Source organism: Balaenoptera ricei, chromosome 1 (genome assembly GCF_028023285.1).
Source record: "Balaenoptera ricei isolate mBalRic1 chromosome 1, mBalRic1.hap2, whole genome shotgun sequence".
Lineage (NCBI taxonomy): Eukaryota > Metazoa > Chordata > Mammalia > Artiodactyla > Balaenopteridae > Balaenoptera > Balaenoptera ricei.
In genome coordinates, this window is record NC_082639.1 from 100,123,337 (window position 1) to 100,136,405 (window position 13,069).

The 13,069-nt window shown below is 37.1% G+C and overlaps 1 protein-coding gene across 6 annotated transcripts in view; it reads left to right on the forward strand.

The window, feature by feature from the left end:
• Nucleotides 1–13,069, forward strand: part of MAGI3 (membrane associated guanylate kinase, WW and PDZ domain containing 3) — a 255,902-nt gene that overhangs the window by 156,896 nt on the left and 85,937 nt on the right. The gene's annotated exons all lie outside the window — the stretch shown is intronic.

The following is a 13,069-nucleotide window of genomic DNA, read 5'->3' on the forward strand; positions in this document are numbered from 1 at the left end:
CAAAATATCTTTATTTAACTAATCAAATGTCTAGAAATAATTCAGTAGAGTATCTCATATGAAACTGTGGAGACTAAGTTGGGGCATTGGAATGAAACAAAAATTGGATAAAGAGAAAAATTTTCAGAGGACTTTCAAGTGTTTTGTTTTAAAAATAGAAAAACTAGAAGATTCTATGTTTTGACTTTTTAAAAAGTCATTAGACTTTAAAATTTTAAGAATATAAATGTACATGTTGCTAACTAGATGTTTTTCCTATAAATCAATTTCTAAAGCCTATGCAGTAAGAAGACTATTTTGCTCTCAATGCCTGTACACTGAGAACAAATATTTTTTATTAATTATTAGGATACTACTAATTTTAAAATCTGCCTCTTCCCCAAAGGAAAAAAGGAGGAAGCATGCAGTGCCACCTTTGTGGTAATCCATTTTGAATTTTTATCTAGATGTTGGTGTATCTCTTCTAGTCTTAATAGTTTTCATAGGACCTGATTGTTGTTGTAATGATAGTTTTGGCTTTTTATTGTTTTTTTTAACACATAACAAATCATGTATGCTTGGTTTAACTAGTGTAGGTCTGGGGAAGAATAAAAGCAGTAAACAATAATAGGGAATAAAAGGGCATTCTGGTTTGTTTTACTTTTCAGTATATTTGTAATTCCTTGTGGATACTAGCTTTTATAAGGCCTCTGGAATTCTTGATTTCTTTTTCTTGTTATTTAATCGCACACAATGTCCAGTTCATCACCAAACCTTACTAATTATGCTTCTTAAATACCTATCTCTCTGCACTACCATAGACCCTCACTCTTTCTTACTTGGACTTTAAAAAACAACCACAACAACAACAAATAGCATTATGTAGTTGCAAAGAGCTAAGTAAAACTGACTTCAAAATCTTGATTCTGGCGTTTTATTAGTTGATTTACTTGGGCAGGTTACTTAATCTTCCTAAGCTTCAGAATCTCCATGTATAAAATGGGAATCATAAGGCTCACCTGATATCATTATTAGAATTAAAGTGAGAACATAAATGTAAACCACTTGGTCTAGAGTAGGTACTCAAGCAGTGTGTGGCCCCTTGTCCCATTCTAACTGTATCCCCTGACCCCAGTGTCACCTCAGTCTAGTCCATCTTTTTTTTTTTTAATTAATTAATTAATTAATTTATGGCTGTGTTGGGTCTTCGTTTCTGTGCGAGGGCTTTCTCTAGTTGCGGCGAGCGGGGGCCACTCTTCATCGCGGTGCGCGGGCCTCTCACCGTCGCGGCCTCTCTTGTTGCGGAGCACAGGCTCCAGACGCGCAGGCTCAGTAATTGCGGCTCACGGGCCCAGTTGCTCCGCGGCATGTGGGATCCTCCCAGACCAGGGCTCGAACACTTCTCCGCTGCACCGGCAGGCAGATTCTCAACCACTGCGCCACCAGGGAAGCCCTAGTCCATCTTTAAAGTGCACGTCTGATTCTTGTCCATTTGTAGTTTATCCTTCAAAAAGTCCTGTTGACTACAAGTCTAGACTCCTTAACATGGTATAAAATATTTTGTTTTAAAATCTGACTACTTATCTATGATTTCCTCCCATAAATCTACCTTGTCAAATTTCAGAATTGCAATTCCTGCCTTCTTTTCTTTGCATTTGCCTGATAAATCTTTGTCCACCTTTTTATTCTTTTATCTTTCTGAATCTCTTTGTTTTAGGAATAGTGTTGAACTTTGTAGCCAGTGTGAAACTATATTTATTGATTTGATCGATATCTTTAGTCTCAGTTTTGTCATGTTTTTCTAATTTGTAGTCAATGTGAAACTTTATATTTATTGATGTGATTGATATCCTTAGTCCCAGTTTTGTCATGTTTTTCTATTTTACCCATATACAAGTATTTTATATAAAAAGGCTTTCACTATGTAGTCTATTTTATTTGAGCTCTCTTTTTAGGAAGATTTGTATCTTTATTCTACTGGTTATCTCTGTACCTTTATATAATACTCTTTGTTTCTCATCCCTTTTGTTTTTGTTCCTACTATGAGTAATATTAAAATTATCTAGTCATTTCTTCATCCTCCTTACCTCTCCCTCTCCCATCATCTGACTTGAAGTAATATCTTTTTATTCTCAATGAATATAAGGTAATCAGCAAGCTCATTCTGCTTTGCATATGCTTTCCTCATTCTGACCGTTTTTTGATGCTTGATCTGTATCTATATTGGCAATGCAAGCAACCATTATGTACTGTACTCTCTCCTTTATAATCATCATTTATTCTCCATTCTTTGGGTAGATACATACTTAGTCAAGCTACCAACCCTTATGTTGTTGTTTCTTCAATAATTCTGGTTGTCTAAAGCTTGTTGTCTACTAGATTTCCATGAAAGGTTCACAGGATCATTATAGCAGTTTCTCTGTGGCCTTTATACTTTAAAGTTTGTTTGGATGGATATGAAATTTTTGGCTCGTAGTTTCTTTCCCAGACTATCTTAATTATCTAATTGTTTTCTGGCATGAAGCATTGCTCTTAAAAAAATCTGAAAACAATCTGATTTTTTTTTTTTTTTTTTTTTTAATTTTTTTTATTTATTTATATTTATTTTTGGCTGTGTTGGGTCTTCGTTTCTGTGCGAGGGCTTTCTCTAGTTGTGGCAAGCGGGGGCCACTCTTCATCGCGGTGCGCGGGCCTCTCACTGTCGCGGCCTCTCTTGTTGCCGAGCACAAGCTCCAGACGCGCAGGCTCAGTAGTTGTGGCTCACGGGCCTAGTTGCTCCGCGGCATGTGGGATCTTCCCAGGCCAGGGCTCGAACCCGTGTCTCCTGCATTGGCAGGCAGATTCTCAACTGCTGCGCCACCAGGGAAGCCCAACAATCTGATTTTTATCCCTTTATAAGGAACTTGGTATTTTGCCTGCATGGTGTCTCAGGGTAACATTTTTAGTTTCATAACTCTAGAGCTCCCTCCTTCCTTGTTAAAGCAAGGTAATAAAAATATGTACTTGTACTTTTTGCTGCCCTCTGCCACTTTTACTTGATCTTCTTTTTAACTTACTTCTACTGTCCTAGTTTTGCAGTTTCTCCCCAGTGTGAGGTTTTGCCTTAGAAAGGAGCTCTACAATTTATTTGTTTTAATTCATAGGTTCCAAACAGCTACAGCTGTTTCAGATCCTAACAGGAACTCCTAACTTAAAATTGAACTGCCCAAAACACATCCAAGAATCTAGAAGCCCTGATGCATCAGTAGCAGTTAGCAAACTGAATGGCCACATCTGGTCTCTAAATGTAATTCTTTACTAAAAGATGCCAGATTGGGACTTCCCTGGTGGTCCAGTGGTTAAGAATCTGCCAGCCAATGCAGGGGACATGGGTTCAAGCCCTGGTCTGGGAAGATCCCACATGCCACGGAGCAGCTGAGCCCGTGTGCCACAACTACTGAGCCTGCGCTCTAGAGCCTGCAAGCCACAACTACCGAAGCCCACGTGCCTAGAGCCCGTGCTCTGCAACAAGACAAGCCACCAGGGGCTTCCCTGGTGGCGCAGTGGCAGAGAATCTGCCTGCCAATGCAGGGGACACGGGTTCGAGCCCTGGTCTGGGAAGATCCCACATGCCGCGGAGCAACTGGGCCCGTGAGCCACAACTACTGAGCCTGCGTGTCTGGAGCCTGTGCTCCACAACAAGAGAGGCCGCGATAGTGAGAGGCCCGCGCACCGCGATGAAGAGTGGCCCCTGCTCGCCGCAACTAGAGAAAGCCCTCGCACAGAAACGAAAACCCAACACAGCCAAAAATAAAAAAATAAAAAAAAAAAAAAGACAAGCCACCACAATGAGAAGCCTGCACAACACAACGAAGAGTAGCCCCCACTCGCCACAACTGGAGAAAACCCATGCACAGCAACAAAGACCCAATGCAGCCAAAAATAAATAAATAAATAATAAAAATAAATTAATTATAAAAAAAGAAATTAAAAAAAAAAGATACCAGATCTTCCTGGAGAAAATTCTGATTCCCCATCTGGGGCAAGGAAAGTACAAGGTGAGCTTGGAATATCCAATTTTATCAGAAAGTATGCTTAAAAAATTTGGGGGACATATCAGAAGAACATAAAGAAAAAAAAGCCACCTAGATGGGGTGCCCACTGACAAAATCTGAGACAATTTAAACAACAAAATTAATAAGAGAGAAGGAGAGACTTCTACTGTTGTCAGACATTGCACTATAGATAAAACACAACTGTGATCCCTAAGAGAAGAGGAAAGGAGACTGCACACAAAGGAGTCCTGTAATTTCCTCAGCTTTCTTCCTGGAGGCACTTTCGAGGCTACAGCACAGTAAGGAAGAACCCAGGCAGAGTTTAGCAGACTCTGAGTTGCGGGGACAGAAATATGAGTTCAAGAAGTCTGAGGTGTTTGGAATTTGCAAGACAGGGTGTCAGAGAGGAAAGAACTATGAAGAAAAGGAGTTCAGGCAAACTGCACAGGTTCCTCCTTGGGTGTATTGCTGAATACTAAGCTGAGAATGTGTAGGATGAGACTTCACATAGCAGGGCAAAGAACTCTCTGTGAGCTGTAAGATTAACAATACCAGAGCTTACACAGGGCCAAGAGAAATTTGAGTTCTAACCAGACTGAGTGGAGAGACCCCGTAAGGGTCATGGCTTACTAGTAGGATTAAAATGACCATAGGTTAAGCTCCTTGAGGCCCATTTTAACAGAGTTAAATTTAAAAAGTCCCAAAAGGATCAAGTGAATATGCATGTAACTTAACTGTTAGTAAAAATAAAGGAAAGGAGGGAGGGGGGAAAAGGGAATAATCCACACTCTTTAAAGGAAGTCAACAAAATCTAGACACTGAATAACATAATATTCACAATGTCCAGTGTCTAATAAAAAAGTACTAGGCATACAGAAAAACAAGGAAATGTGACCCATAATCAAAAGAAAAGTGAACTGATTAAAGAAAAGAATAATAATTTTAAAAAAACAGAAAAGACACAGATAATGACCATACCAAGAATTTTAAAGTTATCATAAATATGCTCAAGGATTTAAAGGACAATATGAGCAGAATAAAGAGAAAACAAGATGTATACTTTTAAAAAGAACTAAGTGGAACTTCAAAAATTCACTGGATGGGCTTAACAGCAGATTAGGAACTGCAAAAGAAAAGATCAGTGAACTTGAAGACTTAGCAATATAAACTAATCAAACAAACAGAGAGGAAAAAGAGTACAGTGAACTTTTTAAAAGCAACCAAATAGTGAGACAAGACAGAGAGATTTCTACCTTTGCAATGAAGGACTAACTGGTACTGGATTTACCATCTTATCATAAACAACCAGAAATTGGGCAAGCTATCTATAACAGCTGTTTTCAGACATTGGATTATAAGCAGAACAGGACTGTGATCTGCTCATATTGACCTATGGCACACTATCAAGCCAAAGTGGGGGAAGCAGAAAAAATATTTGAAGAAATAGTGGCTGAAATATTTGCAAATTCAATGAAAACTATAAACCCATAGATCAAAGAATCTCAACAAACCCCAAGCAGAAGAAACATTTAAAAAAAAAGAAAGATCAACGTACATAATAATCTAATTGCTGAAAACCAGATAAAGAGAAAATGTGAAAGGCAGACAGAAAAAGAGGTACATGCAGGGGAATATAGAATGACTGCAGACTTATCAACAGAAACAGTACAAACTGGAAGTCAGTCAAATGTCATCTTTAAGATGCTGGAAAGAAAAAATGCCAACCTATATAAAGTAAAAATATCCTTAAAAATAAAGAGAAATAAAGAAATTTTTGAGACAAAAAAGGATAAGGGAGTTTTTCACTAGCAGACTTGTACTATAAGAAATAATAAAGGAAATTCTTCAGATGGAATGGAAATGATAGCAGAATGAGAACTAAAAGGAAAATAGAAAAAACTTCATAATTATAGTTCAAGATTTCAATACCCACTTTAGAAAAAGTAAGCAAAAAATCAACAAGGTTATAACACAAATAACACTTTCAACCAACTTGACCTAATTGTTATTTGTTAGAGTATACTACCCAATAACACAAGGATATACATTCTTTTCTAGTGCACGTGGAACATTTACAAATATAGACCATATTCTGGACCATAAAACAAGACTCAGTAAATTTAAGAGGATTTAAATCGTACAAAATATGTTCTCTGATCATAATGGAATTAAATTAGAAATCATTTATAGAAACATATCTGGAAAATCTCCAAATATTTGGAAATTAAATAGCACACTTCTAACTAACTTGTGAGTTAAAGAATAAGCCACAAGGAAAATTACAAAATATCACACATATCAATACAACACATCAACTTGTGGGATGTTGCTAGAGCAGTATTTAGAGGAAAATTTATAATATTAAATACTTATATTAGAAAATAATAAAGATCTCAATCAATGATCTAAATTTGTACCTTAAGAAGAGCAAAGTAAACCCAAATTAAGTAGCAGGAAGGAAATAATAAAGATAAGAGCAGAAATCAAGAAAATAGAAAACAGAGAAATGATAGAGAAAAATCCGTGATGATAGAGAAAAATCCGTGAAATCCAAAGCTGCTTCTTTCAGATTAATAAAAGTGATAAACAACAATGTTGAGAATGGGAAAGATGGCATCACTGAAAATCCTACAGGTGTTAAGTGGATAATAAGGAATATGCTAAACAACTTTATGCCAATAAACTCAACAACTCAGATGAAATGGATAAATTCCTTGGAAGACAAAAACTCTCAATGCTCACTCAAGAAAAAATAGATGAACTGAACAGCACTCTATCTATTAAAGAAATTAAATTTGTAGTTTGTAACTTTCCCAAAGAGAAAACTTCAGGCCCAGATGGTACTGGTGAATTGTTCCAAATATTTAAAGAAGAAATAATGCCAATTCTACATAACCTCTTCTGAAAATTAGAACAGTTCCCAGCCTCACTCTGTGATCTGAGCATTATCCTTATTCTAAAGTGAGATAAAAACTAGATCAAATTTTTTCATGAACACAGGCTCAAAATCTTTTAAATATTTTAGCAAATCAATATATAGCAATATTAGAAGAAGGATAACACATTATGACCAAGTGGGATTTGTCCGAGGAATGCAAGGTTGGTATAACATTTGAAGATTAATATAGTAACAGACTAGAAAAGCCATATGATCTTCTCAATAGGTGCTGAAAAAACATTTGACAAAAATCCAACACTAGTTCATGATAGAATCTCTCAGAACAGTAGTCTGCCTGTTTATTACTCACTGCCTCTTGGCTTCAAATCTGCTCTTTTTGCCTGCTTACGATACTGTCACATTTTTCGCTTACCACCTGACACAATGTTAAGCTTCATCAGTAGAGTGTGCAGGAAGGATACTAGAAAGAAGAGGCTTCTTTTCCTGGTTCCAGTGTGTCTTTTTCTTTTTGCTTCTGCCTGCAAAATGATACTCAGTAAGTTTTAGCAGCACTCTACCAGTCATCTACCCAGTGGCAAGTTCAGTAGTGCACCTGGGCAGGGGTGGGGAGGGGGATAGGGGGAGGGGTGGAGGTGGGGGGAGTCCCAGCAGCAAGTTCAGGAACACCCTCATAGGTGGCTTCATGAGTTCCACCAATGCACCAGCTGAATTCCTGCCAGTTTCCTGATGAGTTCTGTGGGGACCCCAGCAGGCTCCCCAGATTTCAGCAATATCTCTTGTAAGTGGTTTTCCAGTGGGTTTCTAGCAAGCCTAGCCAGTGTCCCAGCTGGTTTTCTAGTAAGTCCAAAACACCCCCCTACATCATCCCTACCACTCAAGGCAGCTTGTTGGTGAATTTTATTGGTACTCCAGCAGACAGTTCCCTGCCCACCAGCCTCAGCCTACTGATTGTGAACCAGCTCTGTCCCAAGGCAACCCAGTAAACTTCTCTACCATCTAGTGGGCTGCTACACACCTTCTCCAGCAAGGTCTGAATCCCAGACTTTGAGAGCATCTCTTTGAGGATGGTACTCTTTAGAGTTCTCTTTTATTCCCTCTTAGTTAATTCTTTATAAATAGTTGATAATTCTTTACATTAAGCTGTCCTTGTTCAAGTTACCATATAGTTTCTTGCTCCTATTTGGACCCTGGCTGATACAGAATTGGTACTGGTAATAGTTCCAGGAGACAGACCTTCCAAGAAGGGATTTTAGGATTGGTTTTGGTTGTGTACTTGGGCTTGAGCCCAGAGCCAGATTCCTTCCAGTGGGAAGTACGTTGCTGGTAATTCGTGACAAGTGGCATCACAATTTAATCATAGTATAACCTATGGCTGATTGTGATGAAGTACCCGCTGAGCCAAGTACCTTGGGACCCAAATGACTGCTACACTTGACCATTATAGCAGTAATAATGGCTATAAACACTGAGGTGTGGGATGGAGTCTCCTGAGTGCACCAAACACTTAAAGAGAGAAAATGACAATATAAAATCAAATGGTTTATTATTATTAGAAACTAATATAACAAGATTTTAATAACACTTTTAAATGATCTCAACCCGATACAGCCATTTGCTAACAGAAAACCTTAAAAGAAGGGAACACGAACACAAAATAAATGCCAAATAAAAATCATCTAAAAATTTGAAAGGTAATACCACACATACTTAATATTTGAATTTTTCAGTTCTGAAATGAAAATTTAGAGCACACAAAGTATCAATTGCATTATCTGATGGTCTTGATTTTTTTTTGGTAACAAATATTCAGACATAGAAAATAATATATTTCATTTTGCATTGACATTCACAAAATTGTTTAGTATGTCCAAAAGCATCTTCAAATTGGGTGTTAGCCATTGGTCATTCATATAAGCTTGTTTCCTTTTTTTGTTGTTGTTGTTCACGACCCACTATTCTTTTTATTTTTTTATCATCTTTATTGGAGTATAAGTACTTTACAACAGTGTGTTAGTTTCTGCTGTATAACAAAGTGAATCAGCTATACATATACATATATCCCCATAACTCCTCCCTCTTGCTTCTCCTTCCCACCCTCCCTATCCCACCTCTCTAGGTGGTCACAAAGCACTGAGCTGATCTCCCTGTGCTATGCGGCTGCTTCCCACTAGCTATCTGTTTTACATATGGTAGTGTATATATGTCCATGCCACTCTCTCACTTTGTCCCAGCTTACCCTTCTTCCTCCCCGTGCCCTTGTGTCCATTCTCTACATCTGCATCTTTATTCCTGTCCTGCCCCTTGGTTCCTCAGAACCATTTTTTTTTTTTAGATTCCATATATATGTGTTAGCATGAGGTATTTGTTTTTCTCTTTCTGACTTACTTCACTCTGTATGACAGTCTCTAGGTCCATCCACCTCACTACAAATAACCCAATTTTGTTTCCTTTTATGGCTGAGTAATATTCCATTGTATATATGTGCCACATCTTCTTTATCCATTCATCTGTCGATGGACATTTAGGTTGCTTCCATGTCCTGGCTATTGTAAATAGAGCTGCAATGAACATTGTGGTACATGACTCTTTGAATTATGGTTTTCTCAGGGTATATGCCCGGTAGTGGGATTGCTGGGTCGTATGGTAGTTCTATTTTTAGTTTTTTAAGGAACCTCCATACTGTTCTCCATAGTGGCTGTATCAATTTACATTCCCACCAACAGTGTAAGAGGGTTCTCTTTTCTCCACACCCTCTCCAGAATTTATTGTTTGTAGACTTTTTGATGCTGTTCATTCTGACCCGTGTGAGATGATACCTCATTGTAGTTTTGATTTGCATTTCTCTGATGATTAGTGATGTTGATCATCCTTTCATGTGTTTGTTGGCAATCTGTATATCTTCTTTGGAGAAATGTCTATTTAGGTCTTCTGCCCATTTTTGGATCGGGTTGTTTGTTTTTTTTGATATTGAGCTGCATGAGCTGCTTGTATATTTTGGAGATTAATCCTTTGTCAGTTGCTTCATTTGCAAATATTTTCTCCCATTCTGAGGGTTGTCTTTTCATCTTGTTTATGGTTTCCTTTGCTGTGCAAAAGATTTTAAGTTTCATTAGGTCCATTTGTTTATTTTTGTTTTTATTTCTATTTCTCTAGGGTTGTTTCCTTTTTTAATGATGAAAATATTTTGTTTTCTTGCCCTGATTTTGTTTTTGCCATTGAAATCTATATTGCTTTTACTTCAGATTTTAGACCAGTTTCTGATTTCAGGTTGAAGTGTTCTGCAACAACATTCACTTCTTGCATTTCTTCTCTTAAAGTATTTACAAAGCACTGAAACTCACAGCTAATATCAAATGGTGGAAAATGCCAGAAAACTTTGTTGGATAGTGTTCAGGTAACATTCAGATCTCCCAACCAATGTTAAAAATGTTACACAGAATCATATAGCGAAACTGCCAATTTAAGGTCTTATCTAGCCTTCAAAACTTGTAATATTTTTGGAACATCACTCACAGGATTTATATAAAGTATAAATATATATAAACTTATTAACATTATATTTGCAAGAACAACCCACCGTTAGCAGCAGAGCCCTGACCACACACTTGCTGCATGGGAACAGCTGCAGGTAAGACTGACTGAGTAGCTTGTGATTGCTGCTCTACTCTAGGCTTCTGCCCTAGTCCCTGAAAATGTCAGCTTTAACATTTGATTCTACTTTTCAGTGTTTCCTGCTCTTACTTTCAGTTGAAACCAGTAACATCTCTATCTCAAATTATTACACTTTAATTCTCACAGCAGAACTATAATACCTTTTGTTCCCTCATTTTCCCCATCAACTGATTTTTCTTGGGATTTAGAAAAAGCAGATTTGCCAAGAAGCTCCAGAAAGGAATTCCTACATGGAAACTATAATGTAAATCAACTATAGCTCTCATGTATTGTTGGTGGGAATGCAAAGTAGTGCATCTACTTTGGGACTTTTTCTTATAAAGTTAAACATACACTTATCATATGACCCAGCAATTCTACTCCTAGGTATTAACCCAACATAAATTTAAATATAAATCTACCCAAAGACTTGTAAATGTACAGCAGCTTTATTTATAGTACTGTCTAAAATCTGGAAACAACCCAAATGTCCACCAATGGTGAATGCATAATCAAATTTTGGTATATCTATACAGTGGAATACACCTCAGTGATAAAAAGATATTTAACAACAAACTGGATGAATCTCAAAAGTGTCATACAGAATGAAAGAAGCCAGACACAAACTGTTACTGAAATCAAATTAATGTATGATTTCATTTATATGAGATTCTATTAAAGGCAAAACTATAGTGACGACAGATCAGTGGCTGCCACAGGGTGGGAGACTGCAAAAGGACACAAGGAGACTTTTGGGGGCAATGGTTCCCAAAATTCATAGAATTGTACCATTAGAATTAGTGACTTTTATTATAGATAAATTATATCATGATAAAGTGGCCAAATAAACTCCCCCAATTATATTCTTTTATATTATCAACAATTAGAAAATGAAAATTTACAAAAAGATATCATGTATAGCATAAAAATATTTGAAATAGGGCTTCCCTCGTTGCAGTTGTTGAGAGTCTGCCTGCCAATGCAGGGGACATGGGTTCGAGCCCTGGTCTGGGAAGATCCCACATGCCACGGGGCAACTGGGCCCGTGAGCCACAACTGCTGAGCCTGCGCGTCTGGAACCTGTGCTCCCAACAAGAGAGGCCATGATAGTGAGAGGCCCGTGCACTGCGATGAAGAGTGGCCCCCGCTCACCACAACTAGAGAAAGCCCTCGCACAGAAACGAAGACCCAACACAGCCAAAAATAAATAAATAAATAAGTAATTTAAAAAAAAAAAATATTTGAAATACCTAGAAATTAATCTAAATAAGTATAAAGTGTAAAGATCTCTATAAGGTCAAATTAAGGGACATTAAGGAAGATCTAAATATATTGAGAGACATTTCTTGTTCATGGATTAAAGGCTCAATATGGTGGAGATATCAGGTCTTCTCAAATTGATTAATAGATTCCATAAAAATTCCAGCATTTTTAGCCTGATTCCAGAAGTTATATAGAAAGACTATGAATAGAAAAAACAAGGTAAGTGGAATTGCTCTGCTATATCTCAAGATTTATTGTGGCAGTATAATAATTACAACACTGTGATAAAGGTGCAGGAATGGTCAGTAGATAAATGGGATGTAATAGAAAGCCCAGTGATAGACACCCAGTCTTATATGGGTGTTTCTATATAAGATTCCCATGACAGAAGTGCCATGGCTGATCAGGGAGGAAAATAATTGACTTTTCAATAAATCTTGTTGAACAACATTTGGAAAGAAAAGGAAATTGGACTACTACCTCCCGTCAAGTCCAAAAAAAAAAAATGTTTTAGTACATTAAAGTACTAGATGTGAAAGGCAAGGCTGTAATGCTTTTCAAAAAGAATATGGAGAATATCTCCATGGCCTTGGAAAGGATTTCTTCAACAAGATACAAAAACCATTAGCTATAAAGGAAAGGACTGATAAATTTGACTACATTAAAATGAAAAACTTCTGTCATCAAAGGACCATTTACAAAAAAAAAAAAGGAAAAGAAATCACAGAGTGGGAGAAGATACTGTCTGTTCCGCAACATTTGTTTCAATACTGCAGGTAAGTTCATATGTGATTGGTAAGTAGGTAGTTGAATGATGTCAACTGAACCGAGGTAATATTGGTTCTTATTTCATTTGCCCCAGCTAATGTTTTATATCATCAAGTAAACACAGAATATACAAACATAGCTGAATGTTGTTTCTACTATGTATGATGCCTGTTCACCTCAATTTGGCCTCTTTTCTCAATTTGAACTTGTGCTTTATCTTAAAATTTTTGATTGCACCTTTTGCCTTATCTTCGTTATTCAGTAGCCTCAACCCTCCATGTACCCCTTTCTGTCAAGCTACCTTTTCCTTTCATTTCTTTTTTTTCTTATTGTTTTTAAAGACAAAATATTTTATTTACTCTAGTATTTTTTTATTAGGAATATAAAATATCTTTTAAACTGTACTAATATTTTTCATTGGGATTGTTATTGATTTTACCAAGTGCTCTGTTTACAAAGTTGCAATAAGTTTTCA